Raw genomic sequence first — 11,664 nt, 5'->3', positions numbered from 1 at the left:
TAGGAATTTATGAAGAATAGGAAGATAAGAAGAATTAACATTGCTAAAATAGCCTTATTTCCCAAAGCAACCTACAGATTCAATGTAATCCCTATCAAAATACTAATGATGTTTTTTACTGAATGAGAGCAAATAATCCTAAAATTTGCATGGAACCACAAAAGACCCCAAATAGTCAAAGCAGTCTTGGAAAAAAAACAAAGCTGGGGGTTTCATGTGCCCTGACTTCAAACTATACTGCAAAGCTACACTAATCAAAATAGTATGGTACTGGCACAAGAACAGATACATAGACTAATGGGACAGAATGGAGAACCCCGAAATAAACCCATGCTTATATGGTCGTTTAATATATGGAGGCAAGAATATACAATGATATTGGGGAAACTGGAGAGCTACATGCAAAAGAGTAAAACTGGATCACTATCTTACACCAACCACAAAAATAAACTCAAAATGATTAAAGACCTACAAATAAGACTTGTAGTCATAAAACTCCTAGAAGAAAACATAAGACACATGAAAAGATGCTCCACATTGCTTGTCATCAGAGAAATGCAAATTAAAACCACAATGAGATATCACCTCACACCAGTAAGGATCGCCACCATCCAAAAGATAAACAACAACAAATGTTGGCGAGGTTGCAGAGAAAGGGGAACCCTCCTACACTGCTGGTGGGAATGCAAATTAGTTCAACCATTGTGGAAAGCAGTATGGAGGTTCCTCAAAAAGCTCAAAATAGAAATACCATTTGACCCAGGAATTCCACTTCTAGGAATTTACCCTAAGAATGCAGCAGCCCAGTTTGAAAAAGACAGATGCACTCCTATGTTTATCGCAGCACTATTTACAATAGCCAAGAAATGGAAACAACCTAAGTGTCCATCAATAGATGAATGGATAAAGAAGATGTGGTACATATACACAGTGGAATATTATTCAGCCATAAGAAGAAAACAGATCCTACCATTTGCAACATGGATGGAGCTCGAGGGTATTATGCTCAGTGAAATAAGCCAGGCAGAGAAAGACAACTACCAAATGATTTCACTCAGATGTGGTGTATAAGAACAAAGAAAAACTGAAGGAACAAAACAGCAGCAGAATCACAGAACCCAAGAATGGACTAACGGTTACCAAAGGGAAAGGGACTGGGCAGGAGGGGTGGGAAGGGAGGGATAAGGGCAGGGAAAAAGAAAGGGGGCCTTACGATTAGCATATATAGTGTGGGGGGCATAGGGAGGGATGTACAACACAGAGAAGACAAGTAGTGATTCTACAGCATTTCACTACGCTGATGGACAGTGACTGTAAAGGGGTTTGGTGGGGGGACTTGGTGAAGGGGGGAGCCTAGTAAACATAATGTTCTTCATGTAATTGGAGATTAATGATAATAAAATGAATTTTTAAAAAAAGAAAACATAGTAAACTCTTGAACATTAGCATTAGTTATATTTTTTCTGCATATGTCTCCCCAGCCAAGGGAAACAAAAGCGAAAATAGACAAGTGGGACTCTATCAAATTAAAAAGCTTCTGTACAGCAAAGGAAACCATCAGCGAAACGAAAAGGCAACTCACTCTATGGGAGAATATATTTGCAAACGATATATTCAATAAAGGGCTAATACATATAAAAGGACTCATACAACTCAACACTAAGAAAACAAATAATCCAGTTAAGAAATAGATCACCTGAAGAGACATTTTTTCCAAAGAAGACATACAGATGGTCAACAGGCACATGAAAAGATGCTCAATATCACTAATTATAAGAGAAATGTGAATCAAAACCACAATGAGATATGACCTCACACCAGTCAGAATGACTAATACCAACAAGACAAGAAATTGCAAGTGTTGGCAAGGGTGTGGAGAAAAGGGAACCTTCCTACACTGCTGGTGGAATTACAAATTGGTGCAGCCACTATGAAAAGCAGTATGGAGGTTTCTCAGAAAACTAAAAATAGAAATACCATATGACCCAGCAATTCCACTTCTGGGAATTTACCAAAAAAAATAATAAAACCATTAATCTGAAAACATGTGCACTATGTGTATCACAGCATTATTTACAATAGACATAATATGGAAACAGCCATCGATAAATGAATGGATAAAGAAGGTATGGTACATATGCACAATGGAATATTAGTCATTAAAAAAGAATGAAATCTTGCCATTTGCAACAACATGGATAAATCTAAAGGGTATCATGTTAAGTGAAATAGGTTAGACAGAGAAAGACAAATACTATGTGATTTTATTTATTTGTAGATTCCAAAAAACACAAATGAACAAACAAAACTGAAATAGACTCATGAACACAGAGAATGGACTGGTGGTTGCCATTGGGGAGGAAATGGGAGGATGGGTAAAGTAGGTGAAGGGGAAAAAAGTAGTGAATACAAAATATAAAGAAAAAATGAAAGCCCAGAGAAATTAACTAAGTGGGTCAAAGTCTGTCAGGGAGGTAAGCTGGAGAGCAGCGGTCAGGAACCAAGGTGGCCAGGAGCTTTTCTCCCTGAAGGATACCATCAAGGTCATTTCCTGGTGGGGTATGCTTTTCAGAAAGACCAAGGTAGAAATTCTGACTGTTTTTAATATTTTGGTTCCTAAAGTGGAGATACTGTGAACTGTGTAAATGAATGTGTGTGTGTGTGTGTGTGGTAAATACAAGGCTTATTGCAAAAAGTGTGGCCCACCCAAAGGAAACTCAGTTTTTCAGACTCATTTCTGGCCGCACTGTATGTCACCACCACTGTTCTTACTTCTACCCCAAAGTCACTCGTTTAATGGAAAAACTTGTGCTTGAGAGGAAAAGGGCCAAGCTCAGGTGCAATGCTGTGTGTCTCAGACTTTCACCAGTAAAGCAGAAAAAATATTTAAATGTTTTTTGCTTGTGTCAAGCAACACTGTGGACAATAAGTCTTTGAAGATGACCTTGCATGTAATATTTTGCAAAAAAAATCAGGATACAGTGGGAAGACAGGGACAGTGCATAGAAACTGTCACAGATCAGTTCCCTAGAAGCAAAGCCTGAGAGGTGATTCTTATACAAGTGAGTTGTGGAGGACGAGTCCTCAGAAGAAACCTAGGGGTGAGCCAGAGGAGGGGACAGAGCAAAGGAAGAAGCTCCACAACGATGTGGGTTCAGGAAGACGTGAGCTTCACCCTGATCCCATGAGAAGCTCTGATACACAACTTGAACCACAGACGTTATTTCACCCAGATGCAAGAGGGCTGAGCTGTTACATACCCACATCAGCCAGTCATTGGTCATGGAGAGGGAGTGTAAACTTCCAGGCATCTCTTGGTGCTGGACAGTTTCCCATAGCCAAAGACAGAGTGGAACTCAACTGAAAAGGGCACAGAGTGGGTTCTTGGCAGCCAACACCATGGCAGGCAGGAGGCAGTGCAGTGGCCTAGTGAAGGGGATCTGGGCAGAGCATCAAGTGCATCCAATGCCCTCGAACCGTCACAACTTATGCATGATGCTAAAGTCAGGTATACATGATACTCTTGAGATTGTACTATGCTTTTCACATATTTATTTGTTTTTAATATACTTATTTTTAGAACAGTTTTAGATTACTGAAAAACTGAGCAAAAAGTACAGAGAGTTTCCATATACCCTCCTGCCACACATATGCAACATGCACACAGCCTCCCCTAGATTGGCATCTTGCAACAGAGCGGTCCACTCATTACAGTCAACGAACTTACACTGACACAGCATTATCACCCAAAGTCAATAGTTTACACTAGGGTATACACTCTGGATGTTGTACTTCCCATGGGTTTGACAAATGTATGTACAATGACCTGTATCCATAACGATAGTATCATACAAAACCGTTTCACTCCCCCAAAAATACTCTGTACTCTGTTTGTTCATCTCTCCTCCCTCCCACCAACCTCTGGCAACCAGTGACTTTTTTACTGTCTCCATGGTTTTGTTTTTTCCAGAATGTCATGTAGCTAGAGTCCTATAGTATGTATCTTTCTCAGACTGGCTGCTTTCACTTAGTAATATGCTTTAAGTTTCTTCCATGTCTTTTCATGGCTGGAGAGTTGATTTCTTTTTAGCAGTGAATAAAATTCCATTGTCTAGATGTACCACAGTTTAATTATCCATTCATCTACTGGAGGACATCTTAGTTTTTTCCAAGTTTTGGCAATTATGAATAAAGCTGCTATAAACATCTATGTGCACATTCTGTGTGGACAGAAGTTTCAACTCGGGTAAATATCAAGGAGTAAAATTTCTATGTCATATGGTAAAAGTATGTGGAGTTTTGTAAGAAACCACCAAACTGTCTTCCAAAGTGGCTATACCTGTACCATTTTCATTTTCCCCAGCAGTGGATGAGAATTCTTGTTCTACATCCTTACCAGTATTTGGTGTCATCTGTGTTTGGGATTTTGGCCATTCTAATAGGTGTGTAATAGTATCTCATTATTGGTTTAATTTGCAATTCCCTAAGAACATATGATGTTGAGCATCTTTTTATGTGTTTATATGCCATCTCTATATCTTCTTTGTTGAGCTGTCTGTTCAGATCTTTGCCCATGTTTTAGTCAGGTTATTCGTTTTCTTATTGTTGAGTCTTAAGAGTTCTTTATATATTATGGATAATAGTCCTTTATCAGATATGTCTTTTGCAAATATTTTCTCCCAGTCTATGGCTTGTCTTCTCATTCTCTCAATTTATGTATATATTTTTTTAATGTTTTACTCAGCATAGATGAAACTTGAAAATACTAAGCAAAAGGAGCCAATTATAAAAGGCCATATTTGTATCACTTCATTTACATGAAATGTCCACTAAGCAAATCCATAGAGTCAGACAGTAGATTAGTGTTTGCCAGGGACTGGGAGAGAATGGGGAGGAACTGCTAACAGGTACAGAGTTTTCTTTTGGGGTGATGAAAATGTTCTAAATTAAATATTGGTGATGAATTCACAGCTGTGAATATATTAAAATCCACTGTATACTTTGAAAGAGTGAATATTATGGTATGTGAATGATGTCACAATTAAGTTATTTTTTTAATCTTTGTGCTATAGCTCTAAAAGGTATAAAAATTTTAGTTGATGATACTTAATAGTGAGTGTATTCACATGTCAAAATTAATCAAGCCTTATGCTAAGACTTATACATTTTATTGTACATATCTCAACATAAATTTTTGAAATTTAAAATTTTTAGTTGAATATGTTCTATAGATATTTTTAATAAAAATATGGATTTCAGGTCAGAGCATGACTTCCATATTTACATAACTTCATTATCACTCTGCCTTCTAATTTATGCTTTCTGTATTTTACATTCTTGAAAGCTGTCTTCAATCCTTTCTGGAACAAGATTGTGTGTAAATAAAATAGATAAAGACAGAAATGCCTGATTTATCTTTGCATTTCCCAAGTGCCTTGATCCAGAAGTTTCCACAGGTACCTTTGCAATATATTTTTACCAGCAAGAGTGAAATGGAGAATGTGGCCTTACAGCCCAGCCCCAGGGGTCACAGATCACAAGTCCACTCTGCTGAGTCTTGGGGAAGTGCCCCTAGTTACCAAAACTAATAGTCAACATCTTCTCCTTGGGTCCAGTCAGCCCTTCTTAGTCACTTGGCAGATGCACTTCAGACTTTGACTGTCAGTGTGACAGTGTGGGCTGATCTGGGTCAGGTGACTTTTCCAGATTAATTCAGCTCAGCGGCACCAAGCAATTCCCCCAGAACTGTGTTCTGGGTGAAGCCTCCTAATAGTTTTACCTGCCCAGAATGTCGTACCTTAGTGTGCACTAATAGGTAGATTGATAATGAGTTCTTGGATTCCTGGAATCAGAAGACATCTTGGAGAAGGCTATAAGAGTGGAAACAAAATGAACCAGCTGGATAAGAAGAAAACAAATCCTACCATTTGCAACAACATGGATGGAGCTAGAGGGTATTGTGCTCAGTGAAATAAGCCAGGCGGAGAAAGACAAGTACCAAATGATTATCACTCATGTGTGGAACATAACTACAAAGCAAAAACTGAAGGAACAAGACAGCAGCAGACTCACAGAACCCAAGAATGGACTAACAGTTACCAAAGGGAAAGGGACTGGGGAGGGCGGGGGGAAGGGAGGGAGAAGGGGAATAAGGGGCATTATGATTAGCAGACATAATGTAGGGGTGGGGGCACAGGGAAAGCAGTATAGCACAGAGAAGACAAGTAATGACTCTATAGTGACTGTAATGGGGTGTGTGGTGGGGACTTAATAATGGGGGGAATCTAGTAAACACAATGTTGCTCATGTGAAACCTGAGCATAAGACTGTATATCAATGATACCTTAATAAAAAGAAAAGTTCATATACTTCAAGTATACTTCAACAATTTCATATTTGGCAATATATTCTAAGAAAACAGAAATGTGGAAAAATATCTGTATAAAAAATGTACTTTTTTTTACAATGAAAGTAAAAATTAGAAAAATTGGAAACCATAGGAACATCTAGTTGTAGGAAATTAACTAAATCATGATAGCTCAATAAAATAGAGTATTTTAAAGCAATTTTAAAAAAAAGTAACCGGCTGGGCAACTTCGAACAAGTATTCCACCACTAGAAGCCTCCAACCCTTTCTCATCTTGAAAACGAGAGAGTTGAATTCAATGATCCCTAAGACCCTTTCCTGCTTTTACAGATCAGGTGGTATAGGGCTTCTCAAACTCTTGGATTTCAGTTTTCACAGTACAGTAGTTTTCACAAACCTCCAAGAACTGACACAGGATTCTACTTTCCAAGGAAGGACAATAAAAAACAACTACTATTACTGCCATTTCTATCATATCATTTCCAGAAAGTAAGGACTTATTAACTTTAAAAAAAAAAGTAGGAAGGAAATAATCTCAGAAAAAAAAGGCCTTGTTAAGAAAAGGTGTTGGCAACTTTACTTCAACATATGTACTGTGCAATGGTTCTGTCTTCATTTTTTAAAAAAGCTTTATTGAGATATAATCTATATACCATGCAGTTCATTCATTTTAAGTTTACAATTCAACAATTTATATTGGATATATAGAATTGTGCAACCATCCCCACAATCTAATTTTAGAACATTTCCATCATCCCCAAAAGATCCCTTATGACCACTTGCAGTCACTTCCATTCCCACTACCAGGTCCAGGTGACCACAGAATCTTTCTGTCCTTCTAGATTTGCCTTTTCTGAGTGATTCACACAATGATCACTACATGATTCAATAATATTTCATTGTAAGGATACACTATATTTGTTATTCCATGGACATTTGGGTCGTTCCTACAAGTGGAATTGCTAGGTGAGGTAGGCAGAATATTGCCCCATAAAGATGTCTACATCCTAAACCCTGGAACCTGTCAATGTTTCCTTACGTGGCAAAAGAGACTTTGTAGAGGTGGTTAAGGATCCTGAGATGGAGAAATTATCTTGGATTATCAAAGTGGACCAATGTAATCGTAAGGATCATGACAAATGAAAGAGGGAAGAGAAAGAGGGAAAGTGTCCAAGTGACACGGCATGAGAAAGACTCTTCTGGCCATTGCTGACTTCTGAAGACAGAGGGAAGCCATGATGGGCCAAGGACTAAAGGCATCTGGACAAGGCAAGAACACAGGCTTCCCCCAGAGCCTGCAAAAAGAATGTAGCCTGCCAACACCATGATTTTAGAACAGTGAGACCCATTTTGGACTTCTGACTTCCAGAACTAGGCGGGAATACATTTGTGTCGTTTTAAACCACCAAGTTAGTGGTAATTTGTTACAGCAGCCACAGGAAACTAATACCCTGGGTCATAAGGTAATCATAGCTTTACTTTTATACCACAAACAGACCCATTTAGGGAGGTGTCAGTGGTTGGAATTAAGAGTACAGTTTGAAAGGTGTATGGGTTCAAATGCCAACTTTACTACTTATTGTATGTGATCTTGAGTATGTTTTTTTTTAACTTTCTTTTTTTGAAACGTTTCCATTGCTCTGTAAAACTGTGTGAATAATAATACCTCCCTCACATTCTGTTATGAGGCTTAAGTGAGTATGTTAAGTGGGACTTAGTACAATACCTGGCATATGAGAAGCATATAAAGAATCATTGACTTATCATTATTTACATGGTTTTGCCACAGCAAAGGAACAGTAATAGTCTGTCCCAGAGGTGAAACCAAAAGTCTACTTAAAACTTTCAAAATATCTTTTCTTCTTACCACCGACCCTATTAACATCTCAAAGTTTGTAAGACTGGGTTTCCCCTAGAGCTCAAGCTAGGGTTTCAAGAAAGTCCTTTCCCTGGGGAGTTGTCTTTGAGAATGCTTTGCTCAAGCTTCTGGATGAGGAAGACACTGCAGCTCTGCTAGAATGCTCTCAGCAGATCTGATTCCCTCTACCATGTCTGGCAGAGAGATCACTGCTTAGTCCATGGACAACGATCCATTATGTGTTTTAATCCAGTCCCTCAAAACATTGTAAAGCACTTAGCAAACGGCGGCTGAATACCAAATAAACGCAGGAGAGTTGATCAGAGAGCCCTGTGGTTCCAACTTCTGGACATCTTCTTTCCAGAATAGATGAATCCTGTCTGACTTTTCATGTGGAATATTGGAACTGGAATAACTCTGGAGATCATATGGCCCAGGACCTTGGTTTTGCAAATACAGAGATTGAGATAATAAAGGAAATATGGCACCTAAGATCATACAGGAAATGAGCCACAAGGCAGAACTTGCATGTAGCTCTTCTAATTTTCAGGTCAGGTGCCTCCCTAGATGTTGCTACAGATGAAAAAGTCTAAGACTTTGGACTGAATCTGGTCTGATCTTAGGTCATGCCCTGAAAATCCCTTGTTGAATCAAGCTCCTGGTGTTACCTTGTTTCGTGTTCTTATACTTCTCCCAAATAAAACTTCTTTTTCAGTTTTAGAGTTCTGTAAATCAAAGAAATACCTTTAATATTATCTCTCGTGATATCTTCTATCTTGAGCTGCTGTGAGTATAAAAAAGGCATTGGCAAAAGCCACTGTCATCTCTGACTGGTATTCTGGAACCAATGACTTCCCCGAGACAGGACTGAATTGCCTAGGTAACAAGACTGGCTTGTGATATTCAGCAAGATACACAGACAATAATTAAACATGAATTCAAAAATAAAAGTAGTTAATATGAAACCAGCGCTCCTGTTTTTTCTTTCCTTCTTTCTCCACAACAAAGCACTTGTATAAAAGAAGATTGCTGACCGAAGAAATGAAGAAATGAGACACCCAAAACAGGAAGCAGTAAATGGCTAATAAAGCATCATACACAGTAGAAGACTCCGGAACAACTTCCTGCTTTTATAGATGAGGAGACAGACCCTGAATCAATGAAAAGGTATGCAGAGCTTAGGAAGAGACTCAGTGCTCACCCTCTCAGGGGTGCTTCATGCTGATAAGCACCCAGGGCCCCTTACTTCCCTTACACCATTTAGGGAAGGAGCCATGGTGTCTGCTTCTTACCACATGTACAGATTCAGGGTCCCAGCACCACAATCAAGAAATCAAGATACAGAACTATTTCATCAACACCAAAGAACCCTTCTTAAAAACACAATCTTAGTCTTATTATCACGTTAAGTAACTTTAAAGTCCTTGATGTCATCAAAATTTAGTCATTGTTTAAAGTCCCCCAATAGCTTCATATTACTTTTTGCTGTATGGTTTTTGTTCATTTGAACCAACATCCAAGTAATATCCATACATTGGAATTTAAAAGTTTCTCTCTCTGTTTTTGTTATAGTTTTTGTTCATCTTTTACCTTGCAATGTGTTTCTTGAGGGAATCAGGTCATTTGTCCTGTAGAGTTTCCCTCATTTTGGGTTTTGCTAATTGTATCTCCATGGTTGTTCAATATGTTCCTCCCTGAAGACTTAATAAGATTCATATTCTAATTTTTTATGAGAATGCTTCATCAGGAATTAACTTATGCCTTTTTATCTCTCTTTAAAAAAAATAACAGCTTTGAGATATACTCATATACCATAAAATTCACTCTTTAAAGTGTGTAATTTTGAGTATAATGTTTACCATATTCACAAAGTTGTGCAACCATCACCACTATCTAATCTATGCAATCTAGAATATTTTTGATCAATTCGAGAAGAATCCCATTCTCACTGGCAGTCCTTCCCCATTCTCCTCTACTGCCACACCCTGCAACCTCTAATCTACTTTGTCTCTATGGAGTTGCCTTTACATTTCATGTAATGGAATCATGCAATATGTGTTCTTTTGTGTCTGGATCCTTGAAGCACTTGACATGATGTTTTCAAGGTTCATTGCATGGTAGTACGTATCAGTACCTCATTTCTTGTTGTACTCCAGCCCACTGATGAAGCAGACATGGAGCTGGTCACCCCACACAGCTGGGGTTGTGATGTATTCAAGGAGCCAGACGTACCCATTAATTCACCAAGTCATTCACTCCTCAGGCCTCTTGCAGGACTTACCACCTTGTTTATAACTGTCAGTTTGCTTGTCTATCCCCACTCTCCACCTCACAGACTCTGAGCTCTTTGAGCAGACATTTTATCTGTATCCTTAATGCCTGGCATAGTCTAAGCAACTCAACAAAAATGGAGCAAGTGGTGAATGGAAGACAGATAGAGCGGTCAGCATGAAAGGTCAGTTGCTGTGAAATTCCCACGGCCTGTCTTCAGATTGATGGGAGACCCGTCTGAATGAAGCAGAGGGAAACTTTCAGGGAAATGACACTGGAGAGGTAGAGCAGAGCACCAAGTCTCTGCCAGGCTGCCTCAGTTCCCTAGTTAGAGGACAATAGGCCAGTCAATGGGGACACAGATCGAGGCAAGCACTCATTTATTTGGCCACCTTCTATGTGGGGTACAGGCCCCACCCAGCCACCCTACTTGCATTCAGATGACATATCCCCAAACCATAATTAGCAGTTTACAGGACAGTGACAACAAGGACCTGACAGTGCCGCTGCTGGGCCTTGTCACATGACTCAGATGTCCGATCTCTCCTCCCTTTGTCCCCTGGAACCAGGTGGTACCCACTCACCATCCTCCTTCTTGAGATTCTCACCTTCATCTCAGCCTTCTGGGAAGGGGGCTGGTGGGCCTGCCCCTTGGCCACTCCACCAGTCACACCTACCTGCGGAGATGGTGGCTCCCCTGAGGGGTGATGAAGACCCCTCCTCTCGGGTCTGGGGAACTCCTCCAGGCTTTAGCACTCATGCATGCTGGACACACCTGCAGCATTTCAGCAGAATGTTTGGCCTGCATGTTCCCAAGGTCCTTGAAAGCAAAGTAGGGAAGCTACTTGAGATGATATTTGGGAGGTAAGAGACAGATAGGCCTTGTGGGATGGGCAGGCTGGATGGGAGGGCCCAGGAGGCCTGTGGCAAGGCCCAGGCTGTCATTTTGGCTGGAGTTTGGACTTTGGATGTGGGTTTTGGATGGAAGAATGTGTAGGATATGCTTGGAAAAACTCAGAGGGACACAAATATCATACCTACCATTAAATAAGCACCTGCTGTTTGCCAGGTATGGTGCTGGATGCTGACGTATGCATTAGATACTTTCTGTGGTATCTAGCTTCTCTAAGACACAGGGTGTGCCCACTACATTCATTCATTTAACAAT

This window comes from Manis javanica, chromosome 8 (genome assembly GCF_040802235.1).
Source record: "Manis javanica isolate MJ-LG chromosome 8, MJ_LKY, whole genome shotgun sequence".
NCBI lineage: Eukaryota > Metazoa > Chordata > Mammalia > Pholidota > Manidae > Manis > Manis javanica.
This window is presented reverse-complemented; position numbering follows the sequence as displayed.